Genomic DNA, 19,227 nt, shown 5'->3' on the forward strand with positions numbered 1-19,227 from the left:
AGCAGGGTGGGGAGTTGGAGTTGCCTGCAGACCCGCCCCTTTCTGGCTTTGAACATCACAGAGCTGGGTAGGTTTGGGCAGAGACAGTACCTCCCAGATGGGCATCAAGAGGGAGGGAGGGATAGTCTTTGAATAAGTCTATATCCCTGTACTTGAACCTGAAAAGCATTCTGACAGCCAGGGCACTATCACCCTAATCCCTCACATTGCCCCAAGCGGGTGGCAAGAATGCCAAAGGCGAGGGTGCAGACTTCCCAGCCCCACCAAGCTCTCCCAGTCTTCATGCCTGGTGTGGAAGCAGCATCCCAGAGACCAGTAGACTGGGATGATGAGTATCTCCATGGCAACCAGTGTGGTCTGGTGACTCACAGCTGGTACGTGCCAGGGAGTCGGGGATTGACAGGGGGATGGGGGCCCTTCCTGCATCTTGGTGCTAGAAAGAGACTTTCCTGGGTATTGTTGGGGGTGCTCTGAGAATCAGCGGGGTTGAGCCGCCTGCCTTGCGGATGGCATGGAGTCACAGTTGAGAGGAAGCTGCTCCAGAGGAAACAGAAGTGAAACTGATTCCCCACCCGAGCCTATGGCTGCGATTCATTCAGTCCTTCTACATCTGGAAACCAAAAGGTCTCGGAGCTGTCCAGTGCATGCTAAGTATCCTGGTCATTGTGGGCGCGTTATCTGGTGTCTTGCGGTGGGTACTCTCAGCATTCCGATGCTCGTGCCAAAGGAGGGGCGATCTGCATCAAAACCCACTTACATCCCTTCTCCTCTCAGCCCTGTATCCAGACCAAGCTATAAAGCCACACAGAGGATCCGTGCATCAGCCAAGCCAAGTCACGTGGCTGAGAGGTTTAGATTGGCAGGAGGGCCTTGGAAGAGCCTGTTCCTGGGAGCTTCAATGGTGGGGATCATGGTCAAGTGGAAACAGCGAGGTGGGAGCAGCAAGAAGCTGGATTTGCTCCCGTTTTCCAACCAAACTCAGTTTTCATTATAAAGCATAAGCTTTTGTAGCCAACAGGCAGATCAGATGCGAGTGGGTCTCAGATGGTTTGTTCCTCTGAAGACGCGAGGCACAACTTGCTTTTCTTAAGTTTGATCAGTCAGAGGGATCTCACTGGGGAGAACAAAGGGGAGGTGGCAGAATCCATGCCCGTGTTGGGAGACAAACACGAGACTCTACGTTGCTTAATGAGTTTGACGTGAGAGCAGAAAATCTCACTGGCAAAGGGACCCTGTGCCAGCAGAGGTGTGGGTCTTTTTTTTCTTTAACATGTCTATAGAGTTCGTGATGGGGAAGGGCTTGAGGAATAACACAGCTGAATGTACATTGCAGAACACAGATTTGCATCAGAAATCTCAAAAGTGCACATTCCTTCCAATTTAGCTGCAACACTCATGAAAATGTGCTGATGGCTCCAGATATGAGTTTCTTTTTATGGTGCACTTTTATCCACTTAAAAATGCAGTTTTTAGCATGCATCTGCCAAAAAAAAAAATCAATTCTGATAATGCAAACCATGATGTAGAAACTTGACCCACCACTCAGGATGATCTAAGCCTAACCCTGAGTAACTAAGATTCCCTTCCCCAGATTCCACAGATAAGGGAAGATTCCAACAGAGGAGGGAACCACCTTTAGGGCCCAGCCTGGCCTCTTACTGAGGGTGGATGGTTCTCCGCCCCATCGCAGGCCAGTGGCTTTGATGGTTTCTTCTGTGGGTTGGTCATCACATAGACCAAGGTCATGGTCTCAAGCAAAAGGCTCAATTAAAGATCATCAGTTCTTATTTTTTTAAAAAAATTTTTTTTAGTTGTAGGTGAACACAACATCTTTATTTTATTTATTTATTTTTATGTGGTGCTGAGGATTAAACCCAGTGTCTCCAACACGCTAGGCAAGCGCTCTTCCAATGAGCCACAACCCCAGCCCCAAGACCATCAGTTCTTTGAAGGGAAAGGGATGTTTTGACTTCTCAGGATTACAGTGTTCACATTTGAAGGCGTAGCCTGATTTTAGGAGGCCCAAGTTGACTTTTTTCCTATTTTTTTTTAATCAGCAGTTTTCACGTTGTCTCTTGAAAGAGACCACAAATGAGCCTTTCTAACGACAGACGCACTCCTGAGGAGTTTGGGGGACATAAATGCCACCAGGGCGATGCTTCTGTTTAAATATCACGATATCACGCGGGACCCGTGGAGGGAAAAGGAACTTGGCTAAAGTGGTCCTGGCCCTCTGTAAATGTCAGTGTCTGTGCTGGCCAGCGCCCTGCGGCTTCATCTGACCCTCGCCCCTCCAGCCTGTTCTTTATTTCCAGTTTGAGGAAATGTCCGCTCTGGAGGATGGTGTCCCTCCCTGGGTGTCAGGTGGCACTCAGGACCCTGTGGCAGGACACCTGGTGGAGAGCCCATCTGGGCTTTGCCTGTGGGCGGTTGGCAGAAGCGGAGGTGCTGAGGGTTGTTTTGCCTCTCTTCTCCCCCTTTCCCTCCTGGGCATGTTGGTCCACGTGCTCTTCCGCCCCAGCTGCTCACCTGCCCTTCCTCTGACAGCCGAGGGCCCCAGGGAAGGCTCTGCTCAGGAGAATGAACGAACAGGTTGCTGTAGGTGCTGGGACCCCGCGGCCCCTTAGGGGTGGGCTGCGGCTTTCCTTCTCCTTGGAGCCTGGGTAAGCAGGTGGTAAGACCAAACCACCTTTGGTTTAGTGCAAAAGAATCAGGGCTTGGGGTGCTTCAGAGGACGATCACGTGCCAGGGAGGGCTCAGGTCAACTCCAGCTTCTCAGGGAGATTCCAGGGTGGCTGCACCCCCAGGCAACCTTGGCAAGGCTGGGCTGAGACCTCGCCTGGGGCCTTTGGAGCCTCCGCACCAGGGTTCTGCCCTTGCTTGGGCAGGAGAGGAAGGCAGGGGAACCCCGGGGCGTGTGTGCCAGCGCTGGGGGCGGTGTCTATGAGCTGCTGGGATTTGTGGCAACGGACACTGGACCTGAATGTGTGTCTCCGCCTGCCACCTCCTGTTTCCCCATTTCTGAGTGCCTGGTGTTCAGCACGACTGTCCCCAGCCTCTCAGAGACTCAGTGTCCACTGCTGCTTGTTCCCATGGTCAGCGCCTCCCCACTTCCTGCACATCACGGCCATGACGCACCCTGTTCCTATTATTCTTTGGGGGTCTGTCTCCTCCATCAGGCTGTGGCAGCTGGTGAGAAGAAGCCCCGCAGACTGAGTAGTGATCATCCCTGTCCCTGCTTCCAGCGTGGCCTCACCCAGCGGGCCACATGCTGTCTGCTGAATATCTGTGAATGAGAAAATGCCAGGACTGGATGTCCACGGCCTGGTGTTACCAGTGCCCCCTATTGTCACCATCATCTGAACTTCACCCTTCTTCTGTCATCAGGCTGCACATGTGAGACGAAGCCTTTCTGTCACACCTGCGGCGTGGCGGGGGACAACCATGGCCTGGCGGGGGACAACCATGGCCTGGTGGGGGACAACCCTGTGGCGGATGCCTGGGCCCACAGGCAGCATCACGGCTCTTGCCCTGTCCTGTGGCCCCTGGGGGCCGGGGAACGGGGGGTCCCGTGAAGCCATCTCAGTTCCCCCCACTCCTAGCGCGGACATCTCTCCTGCTGTTGGGCCACGTCAGACTCAGGGGACTCTGGGCCTTGTGCCTCCTCTTGGTTTCTCTATGGGCTGGTCTTCCCCAAACTCTGTGGGGTACAGAGCCTCTGCCCAGGGTCCCCAGAGCCCACGTTTCCTCTCCTCAGATGTCCTTCTCCCCAAGAGGGAGGATGCTCACTGCTTCTGTTCCCAGGTTTCTGTCTTGTGCCTGGACTCGGCTTCCACAAGGTCAACTCCGGGCTTTGCTTTGCTCTCCCAGGGGCAGAGAATGTGCAGGGGCAAGCATAACAGCGAGACTGGACAGTCTCCCAGGTGGCTGTGGCCCACGAGGCCACCTGGTGCACAGCACCTTGATGTCCCTGCTGTTTTTGCTGCTCTTGGTGGCTTTTCTCGGGACTCCTCCAGGGCGTGTTCTCTCGGCCTCTCTCTCTCTCCTGCAGCTTCCCCCCATGTCCTGGATTCTGCCCCTAAAGCTGGCCTTTGAGGCACCCGCAGCCAAGCAGAGGGCCTGTGACTTTCCTGAACAAGCCCCAGTGTGGGTCCCCTGCCTGGGGCTCCTCTCGCCTGGTCTGGGGCGTTCATCTCAAGCTGAGTCGCGGGGGGCTGTTCCTTTGGCTTCTGACACTATTTGTTTTGATTATTTAAATGAAACGTAAATAATGGTCCAACTGGCAATTTTCGAACTTTGGGATGGAGCAAACCCAACCTGCACTTAGTGGTACTTGACTTCCAGTTTTGAATTTTGATTTTTTTCTGCGCTAGGGAGAGGGCTCACCGTCCTCTTGGGTTGACTTAGGATACTTTCAACTTACAGTGAACTTCCTGGGGCAGAGCCCCTCGGAAGTCCAAGGACACCTGTTTTAGGATCACGGAAAGTCACAGCTTCATAGGACTTGGAGACTCCAGTTATTGCTAATCCCCACTTTCCTCCTTCCTACCTGGACCAAGGAGGAAATGGTGGCTCAGAGAGGCCAAAATACTTGCTGAGGTTGTTCGGGGTCCTTAGAGCAAGAGGACTCCTGAAGTTTGGTCTCCGCTCTACTTTCACACCCGTTTCCAGTGTTTCCGGTGCAGCATAGGAGGATCTGATTGGGTTCTCCACATATCCACTACCGGATTTACTCATCCGTTTATCTGAACTGGCTCTTTGCAGTTAGACATGTCGGCAGAATCCACTGTGCCAGCACTGTCCACGGCTCCGAGTACACTTTCTCTGCTGGTCCTCATAATAGCTCTGTGCCACCACCTGCGCCGAGGAGGAGGCAGGCTCCACGGGGGACATGTGCTGTGCTTTGCTGGAGGCTGTCCTGGGCCCCAGCGGGCCACAGCTGCCAGCGGCTGCGCTGTCCAGCTCAACAGCCCCGCAGGCCTGCCCGTCAGCCACACGGGCTGGACCAAGAGGCGGGAGCGGACGTCTTTCTTAGAAAACCCACAGCTTGGACTCTAATGAACTTACCTGCCTAACGCTTCCCGACTTGCCTTTAGGACTTCTTCAGATAAGATTCCAGTCACCCCAGCCCGGCTCTCTGATGGTGGGTAGCTACTACCCCACCTCACGAAGACGCCAAGGACCACAGCAGCTAAGTGGCTTGCTCAGGGTCTCGTGGCCAGTCAGTGGTGAATCTTTGCGTGCTGTAACTTGCCTCTTAAATGTGCCCCAGAGACCGTGTGTTAAAGCCAATCCCCAGAGTGGTGGGACCTTTAAGATGTGGGGCCTGGTGGAAAGCCTTTAGGTCAAGGTGCATGCCCTTGAGGGAGATGTGGGACCCTGAGCTCCTCCTCTTTTTATTTATTTATTTTGTTCACTTCCCAGTCATGAGGTGAGCAGTTTTGTCCTGCTACACATTCCTGCCACATGGTACTGCCACAGGCCCAAAGCACTGGGGCTAATCAGTGATCACAGACCAGAACCTCCAAATCTGAGCCAGAATAAACCTTTTCTCCTTATAAGTTGATTGTCTCAAGTATTGTGTTACAGTGACAGAAAGCCCACTGACATATTGGGCTTGCCACTAGAACTCTGATCCCAAATACAGTGGATTGATGGACATAGAACACTCTTTGCTAGTTCTTGAATGCATAGTAGGGACTTGGCAATGTTCACATTTGCTCACTTCCCCTTCCTTTGTTGTTCTCAGGGGCTGAGCTCACATTTACAGCTAAGACAATCTGCATTTCTCTACTTTGTTTCATGGCAGTGAGAAAATGTGGAGTCATCCATCCCCTGCACCACTGTTGAAAAATAATAACTGGATGATGTTCCCATTGGCAGCTGTCTGGGCCTGGCATTTAAGCAGTATCCAGTTCCAAGGAGCTGCCCTTTAAAACAGAGATTAGAATTGCATATCCACCATGTATGAGCTGGAAGATAAACAAATATTCTTTTCTACCCAAATATTTCCAGCTTTTGCTTTAAGGTGTTTCTTGTGGTTGGAGCCCAATATGTTGTATATACAGTACTGGAAGAGCTTAGACTCATACTGTGATCCACAAACTGCACTAAGTATGAGTCCCAGACTTCTTATTATCACTGAGATTCCTGCATTAAGTTTTGGTTGCAAATGACTCAAACAGAGTGAGTAAGAAAAATGGATTTTTATTGGCTCAGGAATTGAAAAGTCCAGAGAAACATTAGCTTCAGGTGTGGCTGGATCTAGGCACTGCAACTTCATTCTCTCCTCTCATTATCTTTTTGCCTGATGTTTTTCCTTCACTCTCATACTTACGGGCTGTCCTTCCCAGTGGTAAGATGGTCATTATTATTATCATCATCATCATCAAGTAGCAGCTTGCTTATCTTCCAGAAAGATGGTTAACAGATGGGCATCCAGTGAGCAAGTGGGATGGTAGCACGGGGGCAGCTTGCTCATATTCTACCAGTCTGGCCAAAGAAAATAAGAGCTCTACTTCCTAAGAATTTGCATAAAATCACAGAATGGAGTCTCCTTGGCCTGGTTTGGGTCACATGTCTATCTCTTAACCAATCACTGTTCAGAGGTGATTTATGGCCATCACTGATTGGCCAGGCCTGGGTCACGTGCCTTTCTCCGGCTCCCAGCAGTGGGGAGAGTTCTCCCAGGCCCCTGTGCCCTGGTGGGGAGAAGGCCTGGTCCTCGGAAGTCGGACCAACGCCCTGTCACCCGAGAAACGGTGACACTCCCGTAGATTTCCTCCTTCAAGAGAAGGCAGATGATTTGAGCCAGGCCGCGTGCAGGGGGCGTTTCCAGTGGAGAGGCTGGACTCAGCAGAAATGAAGCCGCACTGGGTCACAGGTCACAGGTCCGCGCGGGACCAGGCCGGGTCCGGGTCGGCTTCCCACCCCACAGGCCCCGCTCCCACCTCTCCCGCCTCTGCCTTGCAAATGCTATGTGTTTAGTGAGCGCGTGTCCCTGGGCAGGACTCGATGGCACTTCCAATTCTGCTGCCTTTGGGCCGAGGGACACTGGACAGTTGCTTAAACTCGTTGAACTTTTCATCTGAACATAGGATAGTGCGGGTTCCTAAGGGTGCTTTAAGAATTTCAGCATCAGGAGAGCGTTCACGGTGTGAGTTCATTAAACATTAGTTTTCCTAGTTTCACTGGCAAGAATTTTTGATCTTGTGTCCTTTTTTTGGGGCGGGGGACCGTGTGCCTAATTTCTGTCCATTCTGGAAGACTGGACACATGGGAAGAGGTTAGGAAATGGAGTACTGTGCTGAATAAAAAGGACACAAAGAAGGTCACATCTGAGTGGAGCAGGGTACCACGGGCTGGCGGTGCCTGCAAAAGCAGTAACTGTCACCCCTTTAGCTCACACCCAGGGCCAGGGCTGCACCAAGCGCATGTGTCAGCTGACGTCTTCCCTAGCACAGAACGACCCCCTCATGCAACAGTGCCCTATCAGGTGGCTGGTTGATTGCTTCCACTTTCTCAGCAAGATTCCAGAGGGAGGTTCAGGAGGATGAAGCCACTTTTCAGGATCATGTAAGTAGTTGGTGTTTGACCGCAGGGCCATCATCTACAAGATCCTGACTCCACAGGGTTGGCACTTTGCTACCTTGTTGGCCTAGGTGGACTTATTAACACAGGAACAGATGCCTGTTCTTCTTCCGTGTGAGAGTGCACACATGCACACACACATACACTTTTGTGGTTCTCATTCCTCAAAAATCCTAAAGTTCCCTGACTTCAAATGGTTACACATGTAGCATCTTCAAATGAGGAAATTAATGATACTGAACCTCAGAAACATTTTTTTTTAAGAAATTAAAGACACCCCTAAGAATGGTCTCCTAATTGTAGCAACCTGCTACGTTAATGCGGAAAAACTCATTTACAATTCAGTTATTAAATGACAAACCATTACCACCATTTTTATTGCTTTATATTCCCCTAACAATTTATTATGTAATTACCCAGCGTAACAGCATCATTTTAGGATGTAAACTTGAAATAAGGTCCCCATTTTATAATGCTTACTATTATATGTTTTCAATACCTAGTCTATATAAAATATTTGGCCTTGAGAATCAAGTTTTCTCTTTTGTTCACCAGGGTGCAATCAATAGGCGAGGGGTCCCTTCTTTCATGATTCGGATTCTCTTTTGCCCTCTGCTGCCTGTTAGGAAGGGGGAGAACTACACTTGGAGGGTTTTCCCTTCTTCGGCTGATGACTCATTAATTGAGTGCACAACACAGCTCACTGGGCTTTGTGATTGGGGATTATGAAAATGGCTTCGGTTCCCGGCTCTCCAGCGAGTCCAGCCCAGGCTTCAACAGAAGCACATTAACAAAGGAAAGGGGATTTCTGGGTAACTGGAGCACTTTCTCACCAGTGCCGGTTTGGACTGTGGGATCAGAGAAACCTCTGGGAGGAGAGGGGCGGGTCTTGTGATGTGGGACACTTTTCGTTCCTGGGGCTGATGAGGAAGACAGCCTGCTGAAGGCTGCATCTCCATCTCACCTGCTTTTAGTCCCAAGAAAGAGGCAGTGGCTCCTCTAGGAAGAAAGCTCACCTGAGCATTCCAGGAGGTGCCTGGGAAGAGGGGCTCTCAGGTGTCAATCGGAATAAACCTGAAGCTCTCTGCACGTCCCGCCACGACTGGGAATAGAACCGTCTGCTGCTTGACTTTGTCTCCACCTCGGTTTTCCTCATCCCCCCACGGGCTGGGATCCAGCAGGGACAGCCATGAGCATCGAGAGGAGGAGTTGAGGCCATTGTCCTGTAGCCTTGGCCAGGTGTGACCTTGGGTACAGCCTTCACTTTTCTGGGGTTTCCTTCACCTACCTGTGAGGTCAGGGATTTGGAGCTGATGGTCTGCCCTTCCTGAAACAGTGGATTGACAGCAAGATGATAGTCCAATGTCCTGAACTCACCCCCTAGCCTAATCCAGTGACTGTCAAACAGGCGTCCTCCATGAGACCCAGGGGACATTTAGCAATGTCTGGAGACATTCTGTGCTGTCCCAGTGGGAGGGAACTCTATCCTAGGTGTCAAATCCAGGGATGGTGCTAAATATCCGACAATGCACAGGACAGACCCACGCAACAAAGAATGACCCAGCACCCGTGTCACGGGTGCTGAGGCTGAGAAACCCTGCCCTGAACTACCACGTAGACATGACCTCACATTGTTCCTCCAAGTCAACAGGCAGCCATCGGAGGTGTCCTGGATAAATTCCCTTCTCCTGCTCCCCGAACACCCAAGGCATCTGAGGCTGGCTTCAGTGTGAATTTCTAAGGACGGAGATACCCAGGAGCCCTGCACTGTGGAGATGAACAGTGCATGTCCATGAGCATTCACACCAGCAGGAAAAAAAGCAGAGTGCCCTCCACTTTTTTTTTTCCAGAAGAGAATTCCATCCTGACCTCCCTTGCCACCCCCTGAAACATTCTTCTGTGGCCAGCTGCCCGGGTGGCACAGAGGACAAGTCCCTTTGTTTAGTCTTTAGAATCCTAATGTTCGGACCAATGCATTTATTTATGCCGAATGCAGCTTTTTATCCAGAACATGATGGAATCTGCTTCACCCCCCCAGAGTAGAATCAGCCTCCCCGCCGTGTGGCTCTTACTATGTGATTTCCAAAGTCCCTGGGGTGCACTCCCAGCCCTGACAAGACCTGACTTTGTGCATCACTTAATATTTATCCCAAACATTTAATACACACAGCCTGATGTAACCACCCAGTCCTTTAGCCCAATGGGGTTGCCTAAGCACCTTTCGGCTTTGAAAAAAATAATCTCCATTTTTAACAATATGCTGTCAGTCTAATGTATTCCGGGGCATAGATTTCTTGCCAAAATAATTCTGCCCAGTGAATGATAAATGTGTTGTGATTATTTCTTTGGCCTTTGTGGAGCATACAGTAGGCACAGTGTCCTGAAAGTGACCCAGCCTCATGGAACACAGTGCTCTTTGTCTCCTTTTTGCCATATTTAGAATTCGTTCTCTAAATTCTTTCCCCAAACTCTCTTTTACTAGTTTCTACTCCCCAAAGCCGCTGGGGCTGGCAGCGGAGGGCTGGGCTCGGCTCAGCTCGTAAGTTCTTCCTGGCTCCCTTACGTGTCTCTCTTGGTTAAGCCCACAAGAAGTTAATGAACTATCCTCTCTCCTGGGTCAAGGTCGCCGTGGCTCAGAGGTAAAGCAACCTCATCTTTTAAAACTGGCTTGACAAAGATGGAAAAATCCAGAGTCCCAGACGTCTGCTATTTTTGGCCTCCACCAGAGTGAGGGGGCGTGAATGTCACATGCAACACGGAAACAGGGGTCCCTCTGCAGAACTCTAAAGCCCACGGGCACATAGTGTTTGAGTAAGCATGTCAACACTCAAGGCCTCGATGTGGGCCTAGAACTAAGGAAGACCACCAAAGGCTACTGATACCATCGTGCTTGAGCGCTTGATTTTGTGAAGTCAACTTCTCCATCTAAGAAGCTTCCCTAGGCATAAAAAGCAGATGGCAGTTTGCTCTTATCGCTCAGAATCACCCTTGATTCCCCAGCTCCTCCACCTCACACCTTCCAGTGCTGTCCGAGTGGCGGGGTCCATCTGCAGCGTATCCCAGGTCAGTCTGCCCCCAGCCCCACAGCCACCCCCTCACCCCAGTCACCCCAGTCACCATCATCTCTCCGATCAACAGTAACTCTCTCCTGTTTCTTCTTTTGCTCTACTATGATCCACTTTCCACACAGCCGTCAGAATGATCTTTAAAAAATGTGAATCAGTTCACGTCACCCCATGCTTAAGGTCCTCTGATGACTTCCCACTGTTCTTGGAATGGATTCCTGAAGGCTCACCCTGCAGGGCTGGCAGCCTCAGCCATGAAAAAACCAGGATGCATCGATAAGATGGGGACATTTTTTTTTCTTTTTAGCGTTGAGTATGTCCCACTTATATTTGGGAGATACTTATACCAGAAAGCATTTGTTGCTGATCACACATCACAACATGGTATCCAAGGTAACTTGGCGTCCTGTATTCTATTTGGCAACCCTCGTCACAGGCTGTCTGTGGCCTGGCACCTGCTGAGTTCTCCAACTTCATCTCACATTCCACTCCTTCTCGCTTGCCCCAGAAATGTTGGCCTCCATTATTCCAAGCCCTTTCCAACTCCCGAGTCTCTCTTTGCCTGGAATATTCTTCTTCCAGCTGCTGGCATGGTTTACTGCTTCTCATTCTCCAGGCCTCTGTTCAAATATCCCTCATCAGAAAAGCCTTCCCAGACCCTTCTAGACCAAAAGGGCCCTCTCCCCACCCCTTCAAGCTCTGCCTCAGGCTTGCCTCCTGTGCCTCTTCTGGGGAAGGCATGTGGGGCTTCATCTGTCCTGCTACAGTTGTGTCCAGGGTCTGACACAGACCTCATGCATGAAGAGAGTGCACAGAATGATTCGTGAATGAGTGAATGAACTTAGGCTGGACCCTTTGCCCTTTGAATAAAATGCAGTCTCTTGCTCACGGCCCTAAGTCTCCTCCCCTACGTCTTCAAAATCATTCGGATAGAACCTTTTCGAAGAAGGCCATGCGTGTGTAAAGGCCAAGGCAATGTCACCCATTTGCTGAGTCGGGTCATCATGGATGTGCCATGTTGGTTGATGGAAAGACCTTGAGCTTGGGCAGTAGAAAGATCGGGGCTTGAATCCCAGCTTAGACTTTGGCTAAGTCACCTCCCCTCTGAGTCTCTTATCTCCGTAAGAGGGAGAGTCACACCCCATCAAAGGAATACAGTGTAAAATGAAATGCAACGTTATACGTAAGCCTCAGTATGGGGCCTGGCGCTCCGTTGGCTTTTAACAAGCAGTAGTCGAAGTCGCACATGCCAGAGGGCTCTCTGGAATACCTAGTGGCATGTTGTGTTTCAGATGCTGCTTTAACCCTCTGCACACTGCAGTTATCTCCCTGCTAATGCCTTATACCTCTGTCCCTGTAATCCTCACACCACATTTCCACTGGTCCCGACAGGCCCTCAGCTCCACCTGCACAGCTCGGTGCTCTCTGCTTTCTGAGAAGACAGAACAGGCACGTGTCACCCCAGGAAAGCCTCCTTCTACTCTCCTGCTTGCACCCAGGATGGGGACCTGTTCCTGTCTGATCAGGTTCTGCGCCTTAAATATCCTCCAGATTGGATGCACTACAGATGTTGCTGTTGCCATGGTAACGATTAGGACCAAGATTTTCTCAAACTATGTGGGGAGAATGGCAGAGGTCCAAAGAGCAGACATAATTACTCTTACACTGGGCTTTAAGTACCCTACATAAATGCCGAGTGATTCATGAAGGGACACTTGGGTCCTGCAGGCCCACCTCTGATGGTAACCACCATCATGCAGGTTTGCTGGCTAGCGCAGGGACCTTCCACTGAAACCAGGAAATTCCCATTTTAATGTGGTCACAAATTAGTATTTGTCTTGCAGATGATTTTCTTCTCAAGTTTGAAAATGGCTGTCTAAAGTCTTCAAGTGCATCTATTTTTAACTTTGGTAGACAAAGCGTGCTGGGAAATTCTCATCCTCTCATCGAGAGGTGGAGGAATAGCTTCTCCAGTTAATCTGGGATGGCTTTCTAAGTTTCTGGCAACTAGAAAAATACAGTGGAAGCCCAAGCTGCCCCTGAGTGACTTCACAGGCTTTCTTTTCCTTAAAAGAAGGTCTTCCTTTGCTTTTGGAAGCCTGATTGTGTGTAAATCTGATCACCTGAGGCCGCCATGCTGTGAGGAAGCCCAACCACCTAGAGAGACCACACATTGTTAACTTTGACAGCCCTGGTTGAGGTCCAGTCCACAGCCATCAGACATGGGGACTTGTAGAAACCTCCAACTCCCAGAAACCAATTCTCAGACATGAATTGCCCCCAGAGGTTACTTCTTTCCAGCAGAGGCCCTGGACATTAGGCAGAAAAGACAAGCTGTCCCTCTCTGCCTTTTCATATTTCCTGACCTACAGCAATTGGGAACATAATAAAAATGTCCTTTTAAGCCATCAAGTTTAGGAATGATTTGTTACACAGCAGTAGTAACTGAAACAGATGGGCTGCCTCTCATTGACTGTCAGAGGTATTTGTAATTCAACATTTCCACAACAAAACACATCTCTGTTTCTCCTGGTGCATAATTCTGTCCTTTCTCATTTTTTTTTTAGTTGTAGTTGGACACGATACCTTTATTTTATTTATTTTTATAGGTGCTGAGGAGCGAACCCAGTGCCTTGCACGTCCTAGGTGAGTGCTCTATTGCTGAGCCACAACCACAGCCCCTTTCTCCATTTATTTTTTTAACCTTCATCTACCAATATAATCAAACTAGTCATGAGCAAGGCAGCCTGGATTCATCATTCCCCCCCACTCCCCCTTCCTCATGCGTCACTAGCTGGTGGAGCTTACCTCTCACACGGGTGCACTGTCTGGCTGGCGAATATTTGGCAGAGGGGCCCCTGAGTGCACCGTCGTGATGGGGGTGGGGGTGGGAAAGCACAGACTTTGACGAAGGCTGTCTTGGTCTAAATCTCAGCTCTAACTAACTTATAATTGTGGCTGGCAGGCAGTGAGCCCTCAGTAATTTGGAGCTTTGATGATTCTATTTATTTATTTGTTATTATTAATATTTGGAAGGATTCTGGAAAGGGTGCCCTCAAACCCTTCCAATTCTCTGGGGATGAAGACACTGTCCAACTGAGGCTGGGCTTGGCTTCAGGCAGGCCAGGTCTCACAGAGTGCCACCAGCCTACTCTGCCCTGATTGTCAGGCATGTGACACATCTGGATGTCTCCAACCCCCAGTTATCAGATCACCCACGAATCATCTCCAGATGTTGCATCTCCCCAGTGGAGTCCCAAACATCATGAAGCCAAGACAAGCTGTTCTTCCCACCATATGGCCTAAAATTCTGGGCTACAGAATTCATGCATAATAATAATAATAATAATAATAATAATAATAACAACAACAACAATAATAATAATAATCCTTTAAGACTATGAAGCTTAGGGGTAATTCATTACACAGCAACACTAACAGGATCAGATGTGCTGGCTCTTACTGGCAATCTTGGGAGTCCCCAGAGTTCAACACGTCCAACGTGGAACCCACGACTCCCTCTCCTGGTCCAACCCAATAGCTTTGCATGAACATTCATGGGCTCTCCTGGGTGGATAGTTCCAATGTCATTTAAGGTAACATCCTTCACCTCAGGAATAATAACTGCTTCAGGGACCCCAGCAAGAATGGAGCAGGAGGTGGATGAGAATAGGCAGGGGGATGACCCTGAAGGATGTATAGTACCAGGATCACAGGACTCCGGTCCATTTACAGGGACTCTTGGGAACATTTTTCTCTGAGTGCTGGACTTTACACCTTTATCGGGCCTTCAGAGCTTGTACTGGACACCAGAGTGAAGTGCCCATGGATACAATTGTTGACTGAATTCCATCAAAGCTTGATTCATTGCCCTGAGGCTTTCAATTAAGGAAAGAAATATGGTTTCAATTTGGGGCAGAAAAGACAGCCCTCCCTCCTATTGATTCTGCTGGGTAGTACCCATTTTTGCCAGAATCTTATATGTGCTCTGTTCTACTCTCAAAAAGCATTCCACATCATTGGTGAGATCCCTGGTGGATGTGCCGACTATATATTTAGCATTTGATTCCTGAAACACAGGCTCTGAGACCTTCCAGCCATCGCTCTGTAACTTTTGTTTCCATAGAAACTAATGTTTATGTTTATATCTATGCAGACTGTTTCTATCAGATTTTACTTCTCACAGCAGCTGTTGTAAGTCATTCCACCAAGATGGACGTTGGTGATAGGAAACAAAAGCCCCTGTTCTACCGCAGCAAGGATTTTGCTCAGCGTCGTTATGGGCCCCAGAGTCACAGTGCTTCAAAAGGAAAACGAGAGGTGTGTTCAGAGAAGGATCTTGCACAGCAGCGTGGTCCGGGAAGCAAGTGATCCATTTGCCCCAAACGAAAAACCAGCCCACAATCCAACTCAGGCTCTGCAGATAAACAAGGGCTTCATTGATCCTTTCCCTGGGGAAATCTAAATGCAATGTACATATTTAAGTGCCAATCTGTTCTCTGCAGCCAAAGGATACAGCGGCTAAGAAGAATGGAAATCTATGTTCTGAAAGGGATGCTCTGAGCAGCTCATTTGTGCAGATCCTGCACAGTGGGGTGGCTAGTTCACTTTCCCCAATGTTCTCAATAGAGCGGGGCCCAGTGTTTCCTGGACCACCTCTGAGAACAATACATACAGCTTCCTTTGAGTCAAACCAGGCAGCCAATGTATCTTTTCCTATTTAATCTTGCTTCCATTTCTTTTGTTATGACTGACATTGTTTATATACTTCCATGCAGTTTTATTTCTTATTGTGCTCATGTACTGAGTTGTTGCAATGTCGCTGACACCATGTTTTATAGCAAATGACAATACCCTCTGAGTGCTAAAGTTTATCAAGCCCTTAGGACACATCAGCAATGGGTACCAAGCCATATATGGGTTTCCTCTGTCCTCCCAATTGTCACATGTGATCATTATCCCTTTTGCAACTGAAGTTACTAAGGCGTACAGAGTCACCTACCCAAGGTCACACAATGGCAGGATTGAGATTTGGGGCTCCAGAGTCAGCCCCACAAATAACTACCAGATCGTACTGACTTCATTGTTCTGCCCTGGGGTTCTTGAGCCTGTGAGAGAGACAAATGCTAAAAACGATCATGGCACATAATAAATAGTAATAGTGTCCCCTGCCATATGTATTGCCATAGAAATACAGAAAGGATGCCGTTCAGTCTTCCTCCGGGAGCAGAGCAGGGTTTAGCAGAGGCAGATTATGTCAGCTGGGTCTTATGGACCAAGATCTGCCTGCTGATGGCCCAATCCACACTGCAAGGTGCAGCTTTGAGCTGCTTTTCCTTTGTGGGGGCGAAGAGCATGTAGAAGAGCACTTAGCATTTTAACGGTCTTCAATGCAGCATTAAGTACATTCGCATTGCTGTGCGACCGGCACCACCATCCATTTCCAGAACTTTCTCATCATCCCAAACTGAAACTCTGTAGCCATAAAAGCAACTCCCCAGGCTGCCTGGTTCTGTATCCTGTCTCTGTGGGTCTGACGACTGTGGGAAACGCTTACGCGAGGAATCAAACGATATTTCCCCTTTGGAGCCGGGGCTTACCTCACTTGCCACTGGGTGACTCTCAAAAGGGTGTGTACACAACAGGGGTCATAACGTTGTTGGAAGGGTGGGATGAGATGGTGCTGATAAAAGCCCCATGCGGTAAGAGCACAGCGTCAGTGTCTGTCCTAGTGTCTGGGACACACCAGGGGCCCCGTGGACATTGGTGTCTTTTCCCCACACTTTGAGAGGTCCCAACTTAAATGCAGGAAGCATGAATGGTAAAACTTAAGAGCTACCTTTTGCAAAGTGATCACATTGTAGGGGCTGGATCTACCAGAGATCCAAAGTCAGGGCTCTGATGAAAAACAACGAATTGTTTCTGAATCCCACATACTTCCACCCTCACGCCGCCCACCCCCCCACCCCCCCGCCCAGAGATGGCTTCAAGAAATGGGAAGTTCAGAATTTAGTTCTGAGGGCAGATGAGCCACATGAAAGCTCTCTGAGGGCGGGATCAGGTCTGTCCTTGGCAAATCTGTTGCCCTAGGCTCTGGCACAGAGAATGACTCGGCTTCTAGGTTGTAAACGAACCAATACATGGATATATGAACATGTCAAGACTCTTCAGTCTGAAAAGATACCGAATCAGCAGAGATGAATTCAGGGAGGGATGAAGCAGAAGAGCTGGGGTCTCATCTAATAGAGCAACAGACATGGGGGGGACACTCCCAGAGCTGACTCTCAGAGGGCATTTAGAAGAATGGCAGAAATGTGATTTACAAACCATAAAAGTCACCCTGTTCAAGTCTTCTTAGTATGTTCACAGTTAGTAACATCACCCCTGAAAGAAGCATGTCCCACTCTCCCCTTCCCTAGTCCCTGGAGCCCGCCATCTGCTTCCTGTGTCGATGAGTATTTCATCCTGTACAGGTAATTTGTACTATTACCTGTTCAAATGTGGACATTGTACAGGTAAGTGGAATTGTATGGAGGCAGCCTCTGTGACCAGTTTCCTTCAATTAGCACAATGTTTTCAATGCTCACTCACATTATATCAAACCCCATTCCTTTTAACGGCTGAGTATTATGCCTTGGCTTCCGCTGGTTATGGTGGGCATAGATTTGTGTGGAATCTGGAGGTCAGTTTGGGGGATTATTTCCATCTGAACAACATTATTCTTTGGGTCCACAGTCATGGGAGTCTATCTCCAACTTTTTCAATCTGGCTTAATTTCTCTCAAATTTGTAGTTTCTAGGGTTGAAGTGTTGTACTTCTTTTGTTAACTTCATTCCTAAGTATTTTATTCTTTTTGATTCTGATCAAAGGAATTGTTTACTTAATTGCCTCTCTGGATTGTTCATTGCTAGTGTATAGAAATACAATCAATGTTTTACATATTGATCTTCTAACCTGAAACCTTATTGAATTCATTTATCTATTCTGGTGTGTGTGTGTGTGTGTGTTCCGTAGTTTTTTCTACAAACAATACCAGGGTATCTGCAAATAGACCCAATTTACTCATCTGAATTTTTATTTCCTGCCTAGTTGCTTTGGCTAGAACCTCTAGCACAACATTGAACAGGAATGGTGAGAGTAGGAAGTCTGTTTTTTTTTTTTCTGATCTTGGAGGGAAAGCATTTAGATTTTAACCACTAATTATGACATTAAGTATGTATTTTTAGGACCAGGTAAATTCTCATTATCAGGATGTAGAAATTCCCTTCCATGACTATTTTATTGAGTGCTTTCATCAGTGAAAATGGTTGGATTTTCTTAAGTGTTTTGCCAGTCTCTCAGTAAATGGTTATGTGGTTTGGGTTCTTTGTGTTAATATGGTGTATTATGTGAATTGATTTTTGGTTGTTGAACCAACCTTGCATTCTTGGGATGGTTTGGGCCTGGTCATGGTACCCATGACCAGTGCTACATTATTGGGTTCTGTTTGCTAGTGTTTTGTTGAGGGTACCTGTATTCATATTCAGATAGTATAATTGTAGTTTGCTTGTAATGTTTTGTCTTCTCTTGGTATCAGCTTGATACTTCATACCGGCTTCATAAAATGAGTTGGGATGTGTTCCCTCCTCTTCTCACTTTTGTGAAGACTTGGTTTTATTTCTTATCTAAACATTTACTAGATGTTACTATCAAGTCCATGTGGGCTTTTCTTTGTAGGAATTGTTTTTTAATTAGATTTTTTATTTCTTAAGTTGTTTTAAGTCTATTGATATTTTCTATTTCTTCTGAATCAGTGTCTATAGTATGTGTCTTCAAGGAACCTGCCAATTTCTAGCTATATTGTTTTCTTTGTATACAATTGTTCTTAGCATTTCCACATAAGTTGCTGTAGTTAGAATCTATTTTATTTTGGTAAAGTGTCCACTTTTTATTCCTAATTTTTAGTCATTTGAGCCTTCTTTGTCAGTCTGGCTAAACATTTGCCATTTTGTCGATGATTTCAAAGAACTAACCTTTGATTTCCTTGACTTTTCTATTTCTTCTCTCATTTATTTCAGCTTTAATCTTTACTATTTCCTTCCTTCTTCTTGCTTTGGGCTTAGTTTGCTCTTGTTTTTCTAATTTCTTAAGGCAGAAGGTTGGGTTATTGATTCGAGATCTTGCTTCTTTTAAAAACTAGGCATTTAGAGCTATAAATTTCTCAGGGTGCATTTAGAAAAATAACACAAGGTTGTACTGCTTGAACTTTGCAACAACATTATCTAGGCTAAACAAAACAAAACAAAACAAAATTGAGATCAGTGATTTTCCAAAATTTTGGCATCACCTAAGTTTGGGACTAGTTGGCTTATAGATGGGAAGCAGCCTCTGCTCCTGCAGGGTGGCTCTGGGCCTCCCACCTGCGAGTGGGGGTATGACTCCCCCGGGGAAAGTGTCGCCCTTGAACTTCCAGGTTTGGTTTGCCTGGAACCTCTTCAGGCCCATATTCTGCAAAGCAGGGTGACATCAAGACTTGCAGGCCTTTGGGGCCTTTTTTTCCTTCATGGAAAATACCAAGAGTCATATTTTACAA

General features: G+C 48.1%; 1 protein-coding gene across 3 annotated transcripts in view; it reads right to left on the reverse strand.

Annotated features, from left to right (window-relative positions):
* Window positions 1-19,227, reverse strand: part of Kazn (kazrin, periplakin interacting protein) — a 954,456-nt gene that overhangs the window by 421,856 nt on the left and 513,373 nt on the right. The window lies entirely within an intron of this gene.

This window comes from Marmota monax, unplaced genomic scaffold (genome assembly GCF_021218885.2).
Source record: "Marmota monax isolate L192 unplaced genomic scaffold, Marmota_monax_Labrador192_F-V1.1 WCK01_AAM20220418_F8-fsc00008, whole genome shotgun sequence".
NCBI classification, from domain to species: domain Eukaryota; kingdom Metazoa; phylum Chordata; class Mammalia; order Rodentia; family Sciuridae; genus Marmota; species Marmota monax.